General features: G+C 42.1%; 29 non-coding genes across 29 annotated transcripts; all 29 read left to right on the top strand.

Moving 5' to 3' along the window:
• The first annotated feature begins 308 nt into the window (after positions 1-308).
• Positions 309-390, top strand: trnas-cga (transfer RNA serine (anticodon CGA)). The gene has a single exon. It is a non-coding gene; the product is annotated as a tRNA-Ser (tRNA).
• A 395-nt stretch (positions 391-785) lies between these two features.
• Positions 786-867, top strand: trnas-uga (transfer RNA serine (anticodon UGA)). The gene has a single exon. It is a non-coding gene; the product is annotated as a tRNA-Ser (tRNA).
• A 104-nt stretch (positions 868-971) lies between these two features.
• trnas-uga (transfer RNA serine (anticodon UGA)) lies at positions 972-1,053 on the top strand. Its single transcript has one exon. It is a non-coding gene; the product is annotated as a tRNA-Ser (tRNA).
• Positions 1,054-1,443: 390 nt separating this feature from the next.
• trnas-uga (transfer RNA serine (anticodon UGA)) lies at positions 1,444-1,525 on the top strand. The gene has a single exon. It is a non-coding gene; the product is annotated as a tRNA-Ser (tRNA).
• Positions 1,526-2,137: 612 nt separating this feature from the next.
• On the top strand, positions 2,138-2,219 carry trnas-cga (transfer RNA serine (anticodon CGA)). Its single transcript has one exon. It is a non-coding gene; the product is annotated as a tRNA-Ser (tRNA).
• A 405-nt stretch (positions 2,220-2,624) lies between these two features.
• trnaa-cgc (transfer RNA alanine (anticodon CGC)) lies at positions 2,625-2,706 on the top strand. Its single transcript has one exon. It is a non-coding gene; the product is annotated as a tRNA-Ala (tRNA).
• An 867-nt stretch (positions 2,707-3,573) lies between these two features.
• On the top strand, positions 3,574-3,655 carry trnas-cga (transfer RNA serine (anticodon CGA)). Its single transcript has one exon. It is a non-coding gene; the product is annotated as a tRNA-Ser (tRNA).
• Positions 3,656-4,069: 414 nt separating this feature from the next.
• On the top strand, positions 4,070-4,151 carry trnas-uga (transfer RNA serine (anticodon UGA)). Its single transcript has one exon. It is a non-coding gene; the product is annotated as a tRNA-Ser (tRNA).
• A 573-nt stretch (positions 4,152-4,724) lies between these two features.
• On the top strand, positions 4,725-4,806 carry trnas-cga (transfer RNA serine (anticodon CGA)). Its single transcript has one exon. It is a non-coding gene; the product is annotated as a tRNA-Ser (tRNA).
• Positions 4,807-5,211: 405 nt separating this feature from the next.
• trnas-cga (transfer RNA serine (anticodon CGA)) lies at positions 5,212-5,293 on the top strand. The gene has a single exon. It is a non-coding gene; the product is annotated as a tRNA-Ser (tRNA).
• A 910-nt stretch (positions 5,294-6,203) lies between these two features.
• Positions 6,204-6,285, top strand: trnas-cga (transfer RNA serine (anticodon CGA)). The gene has a single exon. It is a non-coding gene; the product is annotated as a tRNA-Ser (tRNA).
• A 414-nt stretch (positions 6,286-6,699) lies between these two features.
• Positions 6,700-6,781, top strand: trnas-uga (transfer RNA serine (anticodon UGA)). The gene has a single exon. It is a non-coding gene; the product is annotated as a tRNA-Ser (tRNA).
• A 102-nt stretch (positions 6,782-6,883) lies between these two features.
• Positions 6,884-6,965, top strand: trnas-uga (transfer RNA serine (anticodon UGA)). Its single transcript has one exon. It is a non-coding gene; the product is annotated as a tRNA-Ser (tRNA).
• A 390-nt stretch (positions 6,966-7,355) lies between these two features.
• trnas-uga (transfer RNA serine (anticodon UGA)) lies at positions 7,356-7,437 on the top strand. Its single transcript has one exon. It is a non-coding gene; the product is annotated as a tRNA-Ser (tRNA).
• A 680-nt stretch (positions 7,438-8,117) lies between these two features.
• On the top strand, positions 8,118-8,199 carry trnas-cga (transfer RNA serine (anticodon CGA)). Its single transcript has one exon. It is a non-coding gene; the product is annotated as a tRNA-Ser (tRNA).
• Positions 8,200-8,613: 414 nt separating this feature from the next.
• Positions 8,614-8,695, top strand: trnal-uaa (transfer RNA leucine (anticodon UAA)). Its single transcript has one exon. It is a non-coding gene; the product is annotated as a tRNA-Leu (tRNA).
• A 102-nt stretch (positions 8,696-8,797) lies between these two features.
• Positions 8,798-8,879, top strand: trnas-uga (transfer RNA serine (anticodon UGA)). The gene has a single exon. It is a non-coding gene; the product is annotated as a tRNA-Ser (tRNA).
• Positions 8,880-9,269: 390 nt separating this feature from the next.
• On the top strand, positions 9,270-9,351 carry trnas-uga (transfer RNA serine (anticodon UGA)). Its single transcript has one exon. It is a non-coding gene; the product is annotated as a tRNA-Ser (tRNA).
• A 659-nt stretch (positions 9,352-10,010) lies between these two features.
• trnas-cga (transfer RNA serine (anticodon CGA)) lies at positions 10,011-10,092 on the top strand. The gene has a single exon. It is a non-coding gene; the product is annotated as a tRNA-Ser (tRNA).
• Positions 10,093-10,978: 886 nt separating this feature from the next.
• On the top strand, positions 10,979-11,060 carry trnas-uga (transfer RNA serine (anticodon UGA)). Its single transcript has one exon. It is a non-coding gene; the product is annotated as a tRNA-Ser (tRNA).
• Positions 11,061-11,164: 104 nt separating this feature from the next.
• Positions 11,165-11,246, top strand: trnas-uga (transfer RNA serine (anticodon UGA)). The gene has a single exon. It is a non-coding gene; the product is annotated as a tRNA-Ser (tRNA).
• A 414-nt stretch (positions 11,247-11,660) lies between these two features.
• Positions 11,661-11,742, top strand: trnas-uga (transfer RNA serine (anticodon UGA)). The gene has a single exon. It is a non-coding gene; the product is annotated as a tRNA-Ser (tRNA).
• A 104-nt stretch (positions 11,743-11,846) lies between these two features.
• On the top strand, positions 11,847-11,928 carry trnas-uga (transfer RNA serine (anticodon UGA)). Its single transcript has one exon. It is a non-coding gene; the product is annotated as a tRNA-Ser (tRNA).
• Positions 11,929-12,318: 390 nt separating this feature from the next.
• trnas-uga (transfer RNA serine (anticodon UGA)) lies at positions 12,319-12,400 on the top strand. Its single transcript has one exon. It is a non-coding gene; the product is annotated as a tRNA-Ser (tRNA).
• A 680-nt stretch (positions 12,401-13,080) lies between these two features.
• trnas-cga (transfer RNA serine (anticodon CGA)) lies at positions 13,081-13,162 on the top strand. The gene has a single exon. It is a non-coding gene; the product is annotated as a tRNA-Ser (tRNA).
• Positions 13,163-13,576: 414 nt separating this feature from the next.
• On the top strand, positions 13,577-13,658 carry trnas-uga (transfer RNA serine (anticodon UGA)). The gene has a single exon. It is a non-coding gene; the product is annotated as a tRNA-Ser (tRNA).
• A 612-nt stretch (positions 13,659-14,270) lies between these two features.
• On the top strand, positions 14,271-14,352 carry trnas-cga (transfer RNA serine (anticodon CGA)). Its single transcript has one exon. It is a non-coding gene; the product is annotated as a tRNA-Ser (tRNA).
• Positions 14,353-15,265: 913 nt separating this feature from the next.
• trnas-cga (transfer RNA serine (anticodon CGA)) lies at positions 15,266-15,347 on the top strand. The gene has a single exon. It is a non-coding gene; the product is annotated as a tRNA-Ser (tRNA).
• Positions 15,348-15,476: 129 nt separating this feature from the next.
• On the top strand, positions 15,477-15,558 carry trnas-cga (transfer RNA serine (anticodon CGA)). The gene has a single exon. It is a non-coding gene; the product is annotated as a tRNA-Ser (tRNA).
• Positions 15,559-15,750: the final 192 nt, after the last annotated feature.

A 15,750-nucleotide genomic window follows, 5' to 3' on the forward strand; every position in this document is an offset into this window, starting at 1 on the left:
GTAGCTTCAAATCTTCAGAAAAGACAAAACAGAGAGTGGATCTTTAAAAGTGTCCACTGTAGACATGAAGCAGACTAGTTAATATATCTCTTTATTGCTGGGTTTTTATGAACAATGTACAATGTTATTGGGGGGTTAAATGGTAAAGGTGTTTTTGCTTTGTGCTTAACAGTTTGGTATCAGTCCTAGTAGTCTGTCGTTTATTGCATTCAGCTGAGTTTGTGTATCTGGTAAAAAAACATGCTGCTGTTGTGTGCCATAATGATCCAGCAGTTACAGCTTTGGCACAAGTTTGTTACATTCTTGTGGCTGTGATGGCCGAGAGGTTAAGGCGTTGGACTCGAAATCCAATGGGGTCTCCCCGCGCAGGTTCGAATCCTGCTCACAGCGTCCCAACTAGTACCTTTATGATGCTCACTGAGTCCCAACCTGTGGGTTTATGATCCTTCCTTGAGAAGTTATTGTAATGTAAAGTTTGCATGTGGTTTATCTGCTTGTGGATCACTCCTTCCGAAAAACTAACCTTGTCCAGAAAACCAAGCTTTATTTCAGGTGTAATGGTCGAGAGGTGCTTCTAATCTTCAGTAAAGACTAAACAGAGAGTGGATCTTTTAAACAATCCATGTTGGGTTTTAGGAACAATGTACTATGTTATTGGGGGTTAAATGGTAAAGGTGTTTTTGCTTTGTGCTTAACAGTTTGGTATCAGTCCCAGTAGTGTGTTTGTTGCATTCAGCTGAGTTTGTGTATCTGGTAAAAGCTGCTTCAAATCATGCTTGTTCGTGGCTGTGATGGCCGAGAGGTTAAGGCGTTGGACTTGAAATCCAATGGGGTCTCCCCACGTAGGTTCAAATCCTGCTCACAGCGTCCCAACCGGTGAAGTTATGATGAAAGTTTGCGTGTGGTTTATATGCTTGTGGATCATTCCTTCCAAAAATGAACACTGTCCAGAAGACTGATGCCTTCCTGTGGCTGTGATGGCCGAGAGGTTAGGGAGTTGGACTTGAAATCCAATGGTGTTTCCCCGGGCAGGTTCGAACCCTGCTCACAGTGTACCAGTCAGTCTATGATCTTCCCTTGAGTAGTTGACTTAATTTGAAAGTTTGCATGTTGTTGTATATACTTGTGGATCATTCCTTCCACAAAATGAACCTTGTCCAGAAAACCACACGTTGTTATGGCTGAGATGGCTGAGGGTTTAAGGTGTTGGACCTGGAATCCAATGGATTTTCCTCACGCAGTTCTTCTAATCTTCAGTAAAGACTAAACAGAGAGTGGATCTTTTAAACAATCCATGTTGGACATCTCCTAATTGCTGGTTTTTTAGGAACAATGTACTATGTTATTGAGGGGTTAAATGGTAAAGGTGTTTTTGCTTTGTGCTTAACAGTTTGGTATCAGTCCCAGTAGTGTGTTTGTTGCTTCAAATCATGCTTGTTAGTGGCTGTGATGGCCGAGAGGTTAAGGCGTTGGACTTGAAATCCAATGGGGTCTCCCCGCGTAGGTTCAAATCCTGCTCACAGCGTCCCAACCGGTGAAGTTATGATGAAAGTTTGCATGTGGTTTATATGCTTGTGGATCATTCCTTCCAAAAATGAACATTGTCCAGAAGACTGATGCCTTCCTATGGCTGTGATGGCCGAGAGGTTAGGGAGTTGGACTTGAAATACAATGGGGTTTTCTCGGGCAGGTTCGAATCCTGCTCACAGAGTCCCATTCAGTCTATGATCTTCCCTTGAGTAGTTAACTTAATTTGAAAGTTTGCATGTTGTTGTATATACTTGTGGATCATTTCTTCCACAAAATGAACCTTGTCCAGAAAACCACACATTGTTGTAGCTGAGGTGGCTGAGGGTTTAAGGTGTTGGACCTGGAATCCAATGGGGTTTCCTCACGCAGTTCTTCTAATCTTCAGTAAAGACTAAACAGAGAGTGGATCTTTTAAACAATCCATGTTGGACATCTCCTAATTGCTGGGTTTTATGAACAATGTACTATGTTATTGGGGGGTTAAATGGTGAAGGTGTTTTTGCTTTGTGCTTAACAGTTTGGTATCAGTCCCAGTAGTCTGTCGTTTATTGCATTAAGCTGAGTTTGTGTATCTGGTAAAAGCTGCTTCAAATAATGTTTGCTGGTGGCTGTGATGGCCGAGAGGTTAAGGCGTTGGACTCGAAATCCAATGGGGTTTCCCTGCGCAGGTTCGAGTCCTGCTCACAGCGTCCTAGCTAGTGATTTTTCAACTCTCCATTGAATACACATTGTACTGGAAAGCTTGCATGGTGTTCATATGTGTGGACAGTCCTTTCAAAAAATTATGTTAAGGCGTTGGACTCGAACTCCAATGGGGTTTCCCTATTTTCCCTGCTCACAGTGTCCCAATAATTTGGTTCATGATCCTCCCTTAAATAGTTGATATAACTGAAGGCTCACATATGGTTTTATATGTTTGTGGCAGATTCCCTTATAAAAAATAAACATTAGTGACTGCTAAGCGAATAAGGTTATGATTCTTTCTGAAGAGTTAACACCACACAGAGCTTGTGTGTCTTGTAATTACTGTTGCAATGTGGACCGTTTCGTGTAGGAAATTGAACTTCATAAGCATGCTTTTGTTGGTTGTTGTGGCTGTGATGGCTGAGAGGTTAAGGCATTGGACTCGCAATCTAATGGGGTTTCCCAGCGCAGGTTCAATTCCTGCTCACAGCGTTGTATCCTCTAATCTCTAGTAAATACAAAACATAGAGTAGGTACTAACTACTGCCTGTCAATAACACCCAATAAGACTTGATTTGAATATGATCTGTCCCAGTCTTCTACACATTATACTTTGGCCTTATCAAAGTCACTTTTACTCGATGCTTGGTGTTTTTTCTGCTTCCAACACCGTATTTTTGAGAACTGACCGTTTACTGGCTGTCCAATATTTTCCACTCAGTATCAGGTTCCATTTTCTGAGACAATCAGTGTTCTTCACTTCAGCTGGCAGTTGTTTTAATGTTGTGGATGATCAATGTACATGCAGGTTCAGCTGGCTAGAAAGTGAGAAACTTGTCTGTGCTGGTGTTAACGTTGGGTTACTGAGTGGTGTTTGTACGTTTATTTAAGACTGTGTGTGTGTGTGTTTGTGTGTTACTTGGAACTTTTCTTATAGGAAATTGATTATTAAAAGCATACATTGTTTCTTGTGATGGCTGAGAGGTTAAGGTGTTGGACTCTAAATCTCCTGAGGTTTTCCTGCACAGGTTTGAATCCTGCTCACAGTGTTGTAGCTTCAAATCTTCAGAAAAGACAAAACAGAGAGTGGATCTTTAAAAGTGTCCACTGTAGACATGAAGCAGACTAGTTAATATATCTCTTTATTGCTGGGTTTTTATGAACAATGTACAATGTTATTGGGGGGTTAAATGGTGAAGGTGTTTTTGCTTTGTGCTTAACAGTTTGGTATCAGTCCTAGTAGTCTGTCGTTTATTGCATTCAGCTGAGTTTGTGTATCTGGTAAAAAAACATGCTGCTGTTGTGTGCCATAATGATCCAGCAGTTACAGCTTTGGCACAAGTTTGATACCTTCTTGTGGCTGTGATGGCCGAGAGGTTAAGGCGTTGGACTCGAAATCCAATGGGGTCTCCCCGCGCAGGTTCGAATCCTGCTCACAGCGTCCCAACTAGTACCTTTATGATGCTCACTGAGTCCAAACCTGTGGATTTATGATCCTTCCTTGAGAAGTTATTGTAATGTAAAGTTTGCATGTGGTTTATCTGCTTGTGGATCATTCCTTCCGAAAAACTAACCTTGTCCAGAAAACCAAGCTTTATTTCAGGTGTAATGGTCGAGAGGTGCTTCTAATCTTCAGTAAAGACTAAACAGAGAGTGGATCTTTTAAACAATCCATGTTGAACATCTCCTAATTGCTGGGTTTTAGGAACAATGTACTATGTTATTGAGGGGTTAAATGGTGAAGGTGTTTTTGCTTTGTGCTTAACAGTTTGGTATCAGTCCCAGTAGTGTGTTTGTTGCATTCAGCTGAGTTTGTGTATCTGGTAAAAGCTGCTTCAAATCATGTTTGTTAGTGGCTGTGATGGCCGAGAGGTTAAGGCGTTAGACTTGAAATCCAATGGGGTCTCCCCGCGTAGGTTCAAATCCTGCTCACAGCGTCCCAACCGGTGAAGTTATGATGAAAGTTTGCATGTGGTTTATATAAGACTGATGCCTTCTTACGGCTGTGATGGCCGAGAGGTTAGGGAGTTGGACTTGAAATCCAATGGGGTTTCCCTGGACAGGTTCGAATCCTGCTCACAGAGTCCCAGTCAGTCTATGATCTTCCCTTGAGTAGTTGACTTAATTTGAAAGTTTGCATGTTGTTGTATGTACTTGTGTATCATTCCTTCCACAAAATGAACCTTGTCCAGAAAAGCACACATTGTTGTAGCTGAGATGGCTGAGGGTTTAAGGTGTTGGACCTGGAATCCAATGGGGTTTCCTCACGCAGTTCTTCTAATCTTCAGTAAAGACTAAACAGAGAGTGGATCTTTTAAACAATCCATGTTGGACATCTCCTAATTGCTGGGTTTTATGAACAATGTACTATGTTATTGGGGGGTTAAATGGTGAAGGTGTTTTTGCTTTGTGCTTAACAGTTTGGTATCAGTCCCAGTAGTCTGTCGTTTATTGCATTAAGCTGAGTTTGTGTATCTGGTAAAAGCTGCTTCAAATCATGTTTGCTGGTGGCTGTGATGGCCGAGAGGTTAAGGCGTTGGACTCGAAATCCAATGGGGTTTCCCTGCGCAGGTTCGAGTCCTGCTCACAGCGTCCTAGCTAGTGATTTTTCAACTCTCCATTGAATACACATTGTACTGGAAAGCTTGCATGGTGTTCATATGTATGGACAGTCCTTTCAAAAAATTATGTTAAGGCGTTGGACTCGAACTCCAATGGGGTTTCCCTATTTCCCCTGCTCACAGTGTTCCAATAATTTGGTTCATGATCCTCCCTTAAATAGTTGATATAACTGAAGGCTCACATATGGTTTTATATGTTTGTGGCAGATTCCCTTATAAAAAATAAACATTAGTGACTGCTAAGCGAATAAGGTTATGATTCTTTCTGAAGAGTTAACACCACACAGAGCTTGTGTGTCTTGTAATTACTGTTGCAATGTGGACCGTTTCGTGTAGGAAATTGAACTTCATAAGCATGCTTTTGTTGGTTGTTGTGGCTGTGATGGCTGAGAGGTTAAGGCATTGGACTCGAAATCTAATGGGGTTTCCCAGCGCAGGTTCAATTCCTGCTCACAGCGTTGTATCCTCTAATCTCTAGTAAATACAAAACATAGAGTAGGTACTAACTACTGCCTGTCAATAACACCCAATAAGACTTGATTTGATTATGATCTGTCCCAGTCTTCTACACATTATACTTTGGCCTTATCAAAGTCACTTTTACTCGATGCTTGGTGTTTTTTCTGCTTCCAACACCGTATTTTTGAGAACTGACCGTTTACTGGCTGTCCAATATTTTCCACTCAGTATCAGGTTCCATTTTCTGAGACAATCAGTGTTCTTCACTTCAGCTGTCAGTTGTTTTAATGTTGTGGATGATCAATGTACATGCAGGTTCAGCTGGCTAGAAAGTGAGAAACTTGTCTGTGCTGGTGTTAACGTTGGGTTACTGAGTGGTGTTTGTACGTTTATTTAAGACTGTGTGTGTGTGTTTGTGTGTTTGTGTGTGTGTGTGTGTGTGTGTGTGCCTTGTGAATGCTTTTGCAACTTGGAACTTTTCTTATAGGAAATTGATTATCAAAAGCATACATTGTTTCTTGTGATGGCTGAGAGGTTAAGGTGTTGGACTCTAAATCTCCTGAGGTTTTCCTGCACAGGTTTGAATCCTGCTCACAGTGTTGTAGCTTCAAATCTTCAGAAAAGACAAAACAGAGAGTGGATCTTTAAAAGTGTCCACTGTAGACATGAAGCAGACTAGTTAATATATCTCTTTATTGCTCGGTTTTTATGAACAATGTACAATGTTATTGTGGGGTTAAATGGTGAAGGTGTTTTTGCTTTGTGCTTAACAGTTTGGTATCAGTCCTAGTAGTCTGTCGTGTATTGCATTCAGCTGAGTTTGTGTATCTGGTAAAAAAACATGCTGCTGTTGTGTGCCATAATGATCCAGCAGTTACAGCTTTGGCACAAGTTTGATACCTTCTTGTGGCTGTGATGGCCGAGAGGTTAAGGCGTTGGACTCGAAATCCAATGGGGTCTCCCCGCGCAGGTTCGAATCCTGCTCACAGTGTCCTAATTAGTACCTTTATGATGCTCACTGAGTCCCAACCTGTGGATTTATGATCCTTCCTTGAGAAGTTATTGTAATGTAAAGTTTGCATGTGGTTTATCTGCTTGTGGATCATTCCTTCTGAAAAACTAACCTTGTCCAGAAAACCAAGCTTTATTTCAGGTGTAATGGTCGAGAGGTGCTTCTAATCTTCAGTAAAGACTAAACAGAGAGTGGATCTTTTGAACAAGCCATGTTGGACATCTCCTAATTGCTGGGTTTTAGGAACAATGTACTATGTTATTGAGGGGTTAAATGGTGAAGGTGTTTTTGCTTTGTGCTTAACAGTTTGGTATCAGTCCCAGTAGTGTGTTTGTTACATTCAGCTGAGTTTGTGTATCTGGTAAAAGCTGCTTCAAATCATGTTTGTTAGTGGCTGTGATGGCCGAGAGGTTAAGGTGTTGGACTTGAAATCCAATGGGGTCTCCCCGCGTAGGTTCAAATCCTGCTCACAGCGCCCCAACCGGTGAAGTTATGATGAAAGTTTGCATGTGGTTTATGCTTGTGGATCATTCCTTCCAAAAATGAACATTGTCCAGAAGACTGATGCTTTCCTGTGGCTGTGATGGCCGAGAGGTTAGGTAGTTGGACTTGAAATCGAATGGGGTTTCCCCGGGTAGGTTCGAACCCTGCTCACAGTGTACCAGTCAGTCTATGATCTTCCCGTGAGTAGTTGACTTAATTTGAAAGTTTGCATGTTGTTGTATATACTTGTGGATCATTCCTTCCACAAAATGAACCTTGTCCAGAAAACCACACATTGTTGTAGCTGAGATGGCTGAGGGTTTAAGGTGTTGGACCTGGAATCCAATTGATTTTCCTCACGCAGTTCTTCTAATCTTCAGTAAAGACTAAACAGAGAGTGGATCTTTTAAACAATCCATGTTGGACATCTCCTAATTGCTGGGTTTTTAGGAACAATGTACTATGTTATTGAGGGGTTAAATGGTGAAGGTGTTTTTGCTTTGTGCTTAACAGTTTGGTATCAGTCCCAGTAGTGTGTTTGTTGCTTCAAATCATGCTTGTTAGTGGCTGTGATGGCCGAGAGGTTAAGGCGTTGGACTTGAAATCCAATGGGGTCTCCCCGCGTAGGTTCAAATCCTGCTCACAGCGTCCCAAACGGTGAAGTTATGATGAAAGTTTGCATGTGGTTTATATGCTTGTGGATCATTCCTTCCAAAAATGGACACTGTCCAGAAGACTGATGCCTTCCTACGGCTGTGATGGCCGAGAGGTTAGGGAGTTGGACTTGAAATCCAATAGGGTTTCCCTGGACAGGTTCGAATCCTGCTCACAGAGTACCAGTCAGTCTATGATCTTCCCTTGAGTAGTTGACTTAATTTGAAAGTTTGCATGTTGTTGTATGTACTTGTGGATCATTCCTTCCACAAAATGAACCTTGTCCAGAAAACCACACATTGTTGTAGCTGAGATGGCTGAGGGTTTAAGGTGTTGGACCTGGAATCCAATGGGGTTTCCTCACGCAGTTCTTCTAATCTTCAGTAAAGACTAAACAGAGAGTGGATCTTTTAAACAATCCATGTTGGACATCTCCTAATTGCTGGGTTTTTATGAACTATGTACTATGTTATTGGGGGTAAAATGGTGAAGGTGTTTTTGCTTTGTGCTTAACAGTTTGGTATCAGTCCCAGTAGTCTGTCGTTTATTGCATTAAGCTGAGTTTGTGTATCTGGTAAAAGCTGCAGAAGCAGATACTTAAAAAACATGCTGCTGTTGTGTGCCATAATGATCCAGCAGTTACAGCTTTGGCACAAGTTTGATACCTTCTTGTGGCTGTGATGGCCGAGAGGTTAAGGCGTTGGATTCGAAATCCAATGGGGTCTCCCCGCGCAGGTTCGAATCCTGCTCACAGCGTCCCAACTAGTACCTTTATGATGCTCACTGAGTCCCAACCTGTGGATTTATGATCCTTCCTTGAGAAGTTATTGTAATATAAAGTTTGCATGTGGTTTATCTGCTTGTGGATCATTCCTTCTGAAAAACTAACCTTGTCCAGAAAACCAAGCTTTATTTCAGGTGTAATGGTCGAGAGGTGCTTCTAATCTTCAGTAAAGACTAAACAGAGAGTGGATCTTTTGAACAAGCCATGTTGGACATCTCCTAATTGCTGGGTTTTAGGAACAATGTACTATGTTATTGAGGGGTTAAATGGTGAAGGTGTTTTTGCTTTGTGCTTAACAGTTTGGTATCAGTCCCAGTAGTGTGTTTGTTACATTCAGCTGAGTTTGTGTATCTGGTAAAAGCTGCTTCAAATCATGCTTGTTAGTGGCTGTGATGGCCGAGAGGTTAAGGTGTTGGACTTAAAATCCAATGGGGTCTCCCCGCGTAGGTTCAAATCCTGCTCACAGCGCCCCAACCGGTGAAGTTATGATGAAAGTTTGCATGTGGTTTATGCTTGTGGATCATTCCTTCCAAAAATGAACATTGTCCAGAAGACTGATGCTTTCCTGTGGCTGTGATGGCCGAGAGGTTAGGTAGTTGGACTTGAAATCGAATGGGGTTTCCCCGGGTAGGTTCGAACCCTGCTCACAGTGTACCAGTCAGTCTATGATCTTCCCGTGAGTAGTTGACTTAATTTGAAAGTTTGCATGTTGTTGTATATACTTGTGGATCATTCCTTCCACAAAATGAACCTTGTCCAGAAAACCACACATTGTTGTAGCTGAGATGGCTGAGGGTTTAAGGTGTTGGACCTGGAATCCAATTGATTTTCCTCACGCAGTTCTTCTAATCTTCAGTAAAGACTAAACAGAGAGTGGATCTTTTAAACAATCCATGTTGGACATCTCCTAATTGCTGGGTTTTTAGGAACAATGTACTATGTTATTGAGGGGTTAAATGGTGAAGGTGTTTTTGCTTTGTGCTTAACAGTTTGGTATCAGTCCCAGTAGTGTGTTTGTTGCTTCAAATCATGCTTGTTAGTGGCTGTGATGGCCGAGAGGTTAAGGCGTTGGACTTGAAATCCAATGGGGTCTCCCCGCGTAGGTTCAAATCCTGCTCACAGCGTCCCAAACGGTGAAGTTATGATGAAAGTTTGCATGTGGTTTATATGCTTGTGGATCATTCCTTCCAAAAATGAACATTGTCCAGAAGACTGATGCCTTCCTACGGCTGTGATGGCCGAGAGGTTAGGGAGTTGGACTTGAAATCCAATGGGGTTTCCCTGGACAGGTTCGAATCCTGCTCACAGAGTACCAGTTAGTCTATGATCTTCCCTTGAGTAGTTGAATTAATTTGAAAGTTTGCATGTTGTTGTATGTACTTGTGGATCATTCCTTCCACAAAATGAACCTTGTCCAGAAAACCACACATTGTTGTAGCTGAGATGGCTGAGGGTTTAAGGTGTTGGACCTGGAATCCAATGGGGTTTCCTCACGCAGTTCTTCTAATCTTCAGTAAAGACTAAACAGAGAGTGGATCTTTTAAACAATCCATGTTGGACATCTCCTAATTGCTGGGTTTTTATGAACAATGTACAATGTTATTGGGGGGTTAAATGGTGAAGGTGTTTTTGCTTTGTGCTTAACAGTTTGGTATCAGTCCTAGTAGTCTGTCGTTTATTGCATTCAGCTGAGTTTGTGTATCTGGTAAAAAAACATGCTGCTGTTGTGTGCCATAATGATCCAGCAGTTACAGCTTTGGCACAAGTTTGATACCTTCTTGTGGCTGTGATGGCCGAGAGGTTAAGGCGTTGGACTCGAAATCCAATGGGGTCTCCCCGCGCAGGTTCGAATCCTGCTCACAGCGTCCCAACTAGTACCTTTATGATGCTCACTCAGTCCCAACCTGTGGATTTATGATCCTTCCTTGAGAAGTTATTGTAATGTAAAGTTTGCATGTGGTTTATCTGCTTGTGGATCATTCCTTCTGAAAAACTAACCTTGTCCAGCAAACCAAGCTTTATTTCAGGTGTAATGGTCGAGAGGTGCTTCTAATCTTCAGTAAAGACTAAACAGAGAGTGGATCTTTTGAACAAGCCATGTTGGACATCTCCTAATTGCTGGGTTTTAGGAACAATGTACTATGTTATTGAGGGGTTAAATGGTGAAGGTGTTTTTGCTTTGTGCTTAACAGTTTGGTATCAGTCCCAGTAGTGTGTTTGTTACATTCAGCTGAGTTTGTGTATCTGGTAAAAGCTGCTTCAAATCATGCTTGTTAGTGGCTGTGATGGCCGAGAGGTTAGGGAGTTGGACTTGAAATCCAATGGGGTTTCCCTGGGCAGGTTCGAATCCTGCTCACAGAGTCCCAGTCAGTCTATGATCTTCCCTTGAGTAGTTGACTTAATTAGAAAGTTTGCATGTTGTTGTATATACTTGTGGATCATTCCTTCCACAAAATGAACCTTGTCCAGAAAACCACACATTGTTGTAGCTGAGATGGCTGAGGGTTTAAGGTGTTGGACCTGGAATCCAATTGATTTTCCTCATGCAGTTCTTCTAATCTTCAGTAAAGACTAAACAGAGAGTGGATCTTTTAAACAATCCATGTTGGACATCTCCTAATTGCTGGGTTTTTAGGAACAATGTACTATGTTATTGAGGGGTTAAATGGTGAAGGTGTTTTTGCTTTGTGCTTAACAGTTTGGTATCAGTCCCAGTAGTGTGTTTGTTGCTTCAAATCATGCTTGTTAGTGGCTGTGATGGCCGAGAGGTTAAGGCGTTGGACTTGAAATCCAATGGGGTCTCCCCGCGTAGGTTCAAATCCTGCTCACAGCGTCCCAACCGGTGAAGTTATGATGAAAGTTTGCATGTGGTTTATATACTTGTGGATCATTCCTTCCAAAAATGAACATTGTCCAGAAGACTGATGCTTTCCTACGGCTGTGATGGCCGAGAGGTTAGGGAGTTGGACTTGAAATCCAATGGGGTTTCCCTGGACAGGTTCGAATCCTGCTCACAGCGTCCCAACTAGTACCTTTATGATGCTCACTCAGTCCCAACCTGTGGATTTATGATCCTTCCTTGAGAAGTTATTGTAATGTAAAGTTTGCATGTGGTTTATCTGCTTGTGGATCATTCCTTCTGAAAAACTAACCTTGTCCAGAAAACCAAGCTTTATTTCAGGTGTAATGGTCGAGAGGTGCTTCTAATCTTCAGTAAAGACTAAACAGAGAGTGGATCTTTTGAACAAGCCATGTTGGACATCTCCTAATTGCTGGGTTTTAGGAACAATGTACTATGTTATTGAGGGGTTAAATGGTGAAGGTGTTTTTGCTTTGTGCTTAACAGTTTGGTATCAGTCCCAGTAGTGTGTTTGTTACATTCAGCTGAGTTTGTGTATCTGGTAAAAGCTGCTTCAAATCATGTTTGTTAGTGGCTGTGATGGCCGAGAGGTTAAGGTGTTGGACTTGAAATCCAATGGGGTCTCCCCGCGTAGGTTCAAATCCTGCTCACAGCGCCCCAACCGGTGAAGTTATGATGAAAGTTTGCATGTGGTTTATATGCTTGTGGATCATTCCTTCCAAAAATGAACATTGTCCAGAAGACTGATGCTTTCCTGTGGCTGTGATGGCCGAGAGGTTAGGTAGTTGGACTTGAAATCGAATGGGGTTTCCCCGGGTAGGTTCGAACCCTGCTCACAGTGTACCAGTCAGTCTATGATCTTCCCGTGAGTAGTTGACTTAATTTGAAAGTTTGCATGTTGTTGTATATACTTGTGGATCATTCCTTCCACAAAATGAACCTTGTCCAGAAAACCACACATTGTTGTAGCTGAGATGGCTGAGGGTTTAAGGTGTTGGACCTGGAATCCAATTGATTTTCCTCACGCAGTTCTTCTAATCTTCAGTAAAGACTAAACAGAGAGTGGATCTTTTAAACAATCCATGTTGGACATCTCCTAATTGCTGGGTTTTTAGGAACAATGTACTATGTTATTGAGGGGTTAAATGGTGAAGGTGTTTTTGCTTTGTGCTTAACAGTTTGGTATCAGTCCCAGTAGTGTGTTTGTTGCTTCAAATCATGCTTGTTAGTGGCTGTGATGGCCGAGAGGTTAAGGCGTTGGACTTGAAATCCAATGGGGTCTCCCCGCGTAGGTTCAAATCCTGCTCACAGCGTCCCAAACGGTGAAGTTATGATGAAAGTTTGCATGTGGTTTATATGCTTGTGGATCATTCCTTCCAAAAATGAACATTGTCCAGAAGACTGATGCTTTCCTACGGCTGTGATGGCCGAGAGGTTAGGGAGTTGGACTTGAAATCCAATGGGGTTTCCCTGGACAGGTTCGAATCCTGCTCACAGAGTACCAGTTAGTCTATGATCTTCCCTTGAGTAGTTGAATTAATTTGAAAGTTTGCATGTTGTTGTATGTACTTGTGGATCATTCCTTCCACAAAATGAACCTTGTCCAGAAAACCACACATTGTTGTAGCTGAGATGGCTGAGGGTTTAAGGTGTTGGACCTGGAATCCAATGGGGTTTCCTCACGCAGTTCTTCTAATCTTCAGTAAAGACTAAACAGAGAGTGGATCTTTTAAACAATCCATGTTGGACATCTCCTAATTGCTGGGTTTTTATGAACTATGTACTATGTTATTGGGGGTAAAATGGTGAAGGTGTTTTTGCTTTGTGCTTAACAGTTTGGTATCAGTCCCAGTAGTCTGTCGTTTATTGCATTAAGCTGAGTTTGTGTATCTGGTAAAAGCTGCAGAAGCAGATACTTAAAAAACATGCTGCTGTTGTGTGCCATAATGATCCAGCAGTTACAGCTTTGGCACAAGTTTGATACCTTCTTGTGGCTGTGATGGCCGAGAGGTTAAGGCGTTGGACTCGAAATCCAATGGGGTTTCCCCGCGCAGGTTCGAATCCTGCTCACAGCGTCCCAACTAGTACCTTTATGATGCTCACTGAGTCCCAACCTGTGGATTTATGATCCTTCCTTGAGAAGTTATTGTAATGTAAAGTTTGCATGTGGTTTATCTGCTTGTGGATCATTCCTTCTGAAAAACTAACCTTGTCCAGCAAACCAAGCTTTATTTCAGGTGTAATGGTCGAGAGGTGCTTCTAATCTTCAGTAAAGACTAAACAGAGAGTGGATCTTTTGAACAAGCCATGTTGGACATCTCCTAATTGCTGGGTTTTAGGAACAATGTACTATGTTATTGAGGGGTTAAATGGTGAAGGTGTTTTTGCTTTGTGCTTAACAGTTTGGTATCAGTCCCAGTAGTGTGTTTGTTACATTCAGCTGAGTTTGTGTATCTGGTAAAAGCTGCTTCAAATCATGCTTGTTAGTGGCTGTGATGGCCGAGAGGTTAAGGTGTTGGACTTGAAATCCAATGGGGTCTTCCCGCGTAGGTTCAAATCCTGCTCACAGCGTCCCAACCGGTGAAGTTATGATGAAAGTTTGCATGTGGTTTATATGCTTGTGGATCATTCCTTCCAAAAATGAACATTGTCCAGAAGACTGATGCCTTCCTGTGGCTGTGATGGCCGAGAGGTTAGGTAGTTGGACTTGAAATCGAATGGGGTTTCCCCACGCAGGTTCGTATCCTTCTCACAGAGTCCCAATCAGTCTATGATCTTCCCTTGAGTAGTTAACTTAATTTGAAAGTTTGCATGTTGTTGTATATACTTGTGGATCATTCCTTCCACAAAATGAACCTTGTCCAGAAAACCACACATTGTTGTAGCTGAGATGGCTGAGGGTTTAAGGTGTTGGACCTGGAATCCAATGGGGTTTCCTCACGCAGTTCTTCTAATCTTCAGTAAAGACTAAACAGAGAGTGGATCTTTTAAACAATCCATGTTGGACATCTCCTAATTGCTGGGTTTTTATGAACAATGTACTATGTTATTGGGGGTTAAATGGTAAAGGTGTTTTTGCTTTGTGCTTAACAGTTTGGTATCAGTCCCAGTAGTCTGTCGTTTATTGCATTAAGCTGAGTTTGTGTATCTGGTAAAAGCTGCTTCAAATCATGTTTGCTGGTGGCTGTGATGGCTGAGAGGTTAAGGCGTTGGACTCGAAATCCAATGGGGTTTCCCTGCGCAGGTTCGAATCCTGCTCACAGCGTCTCAACCAGTGATTTTATTAATTCTCCATTGAATAGACATTATAATGGAAAGCTTGGATGGTGTTGATATGCGTGTAGACAAGTCCTTTTAAAAAATGAATCTTGTCCAGAAGAACGATGCCCTCCCGTAGCTGTGATGGCCGAGAAGTTAAGGCGTTGGACTTAAAATCCAATGGCGTCTCCCTGTGCAGGTTCGATTCGACACAGTAGCTTCATGACTACAAGTTATACACAATCCTCTAATCTTTAGGAAACACTTATTAGATATTTAAAACTGTCCACAGCAGACACACAGCAGGCTAGTTAACAATTTTCCACGTCACTGGATTGTACACCCAAAGTACTATGTTAGTGGAGGGTTAAATGGCAAGATGCTTGGGACTTTCAATTTAGACCACATTACGTTTAATCATGGACACTGGTTTTACTTTAGAATGCCTAAGGTCACGATGCATGAGTAATATCTTCCAGACAGGACTACTCATTTCTCAACAGCAGACCCAAGTATCCACTGCATCAATACCGTTTGAAGGTATTCCTCCTGAAAATGCTAATTTTGCAACAAAGGTGTATAATTGCTGCTAAACTATTGCAGTGTGAACCTTCTCCTTCCAGAAAATCAAACATTGTCAAGAGGATAGCTTCAAATGGCTGTGATGGCTGAGAGGTTTAGGTGTTCCAGGTGAAAGTATAAATCCCTGCTCAGTAACAGCCAGGTTTTAATATTTCTTCAGTCTTTTGTATATAGACTTAACTGAGCATATTTCACTACACTGATCTTAAAAAGTGTCCAGAGCTGATATGCAGCAGGCTACATGTTTGCCGGTTTGAATATGATCTGTCCAAGTCTTCTAGAAATTACAATTTGGCCCTCATCAGTCACTCAGATTATACACATCCAGCGTTCCAGTAGCTGTGATGGCCGAGAGGTTAAGGCGTTGGACTCGAAATCCAATGGGGTTTCCCCGCGCAGGTTCGAACCCTGCTCACAGCGTCCCAAGCAGTGATTTTTCAATTCTCCATTGAATAGACATTGTAATGGAAAGTTTGCGTGTGGTTTATATGCTTGTGGATCAGTCCTTCCAAAAAATGAACCTTGTCCAGAAAATCACATTTTATAGTGGCTGTGATGGTGGAGAGGTTAAAGCGTTGGACTCGAAATCCAATGGGGTCTCCCCATGCAGGTTAGATTCCTGCTCACAGCGTCCCAACTGGTGAATATATGATGAAAGTTTGCATGTGGTTTATATGCTCGGGGATCATTTCTTTTAAAAATGAACCTTGTCCAGAAGAACGAGGTCTCAGAATCCAACAGGGTTCCCAATGCAGGTCTCAAACTCATCTCTGGATTTTTTGCCCAATGCAGCGTGTTTTTGGGGCGAGGGGTGGGTATTAAA

The sequence above is a fragment of the Trichomycterus rosablanca genome, chromosome 2 (genome assembly GCF_030014385.1).
Source record: "Trichomycterus rosablanca isolate fTriRos1 chromosome 2, fTriRos1.hap1, whole genome shotgun sequence".
Taxonomy (NCBI): Eukaryota; Metazoa; Chordata; class Actinopteri; order Siluriformes; family Trichomycteridae; genus Trichomycterus; species Trichomycterus rosablanca.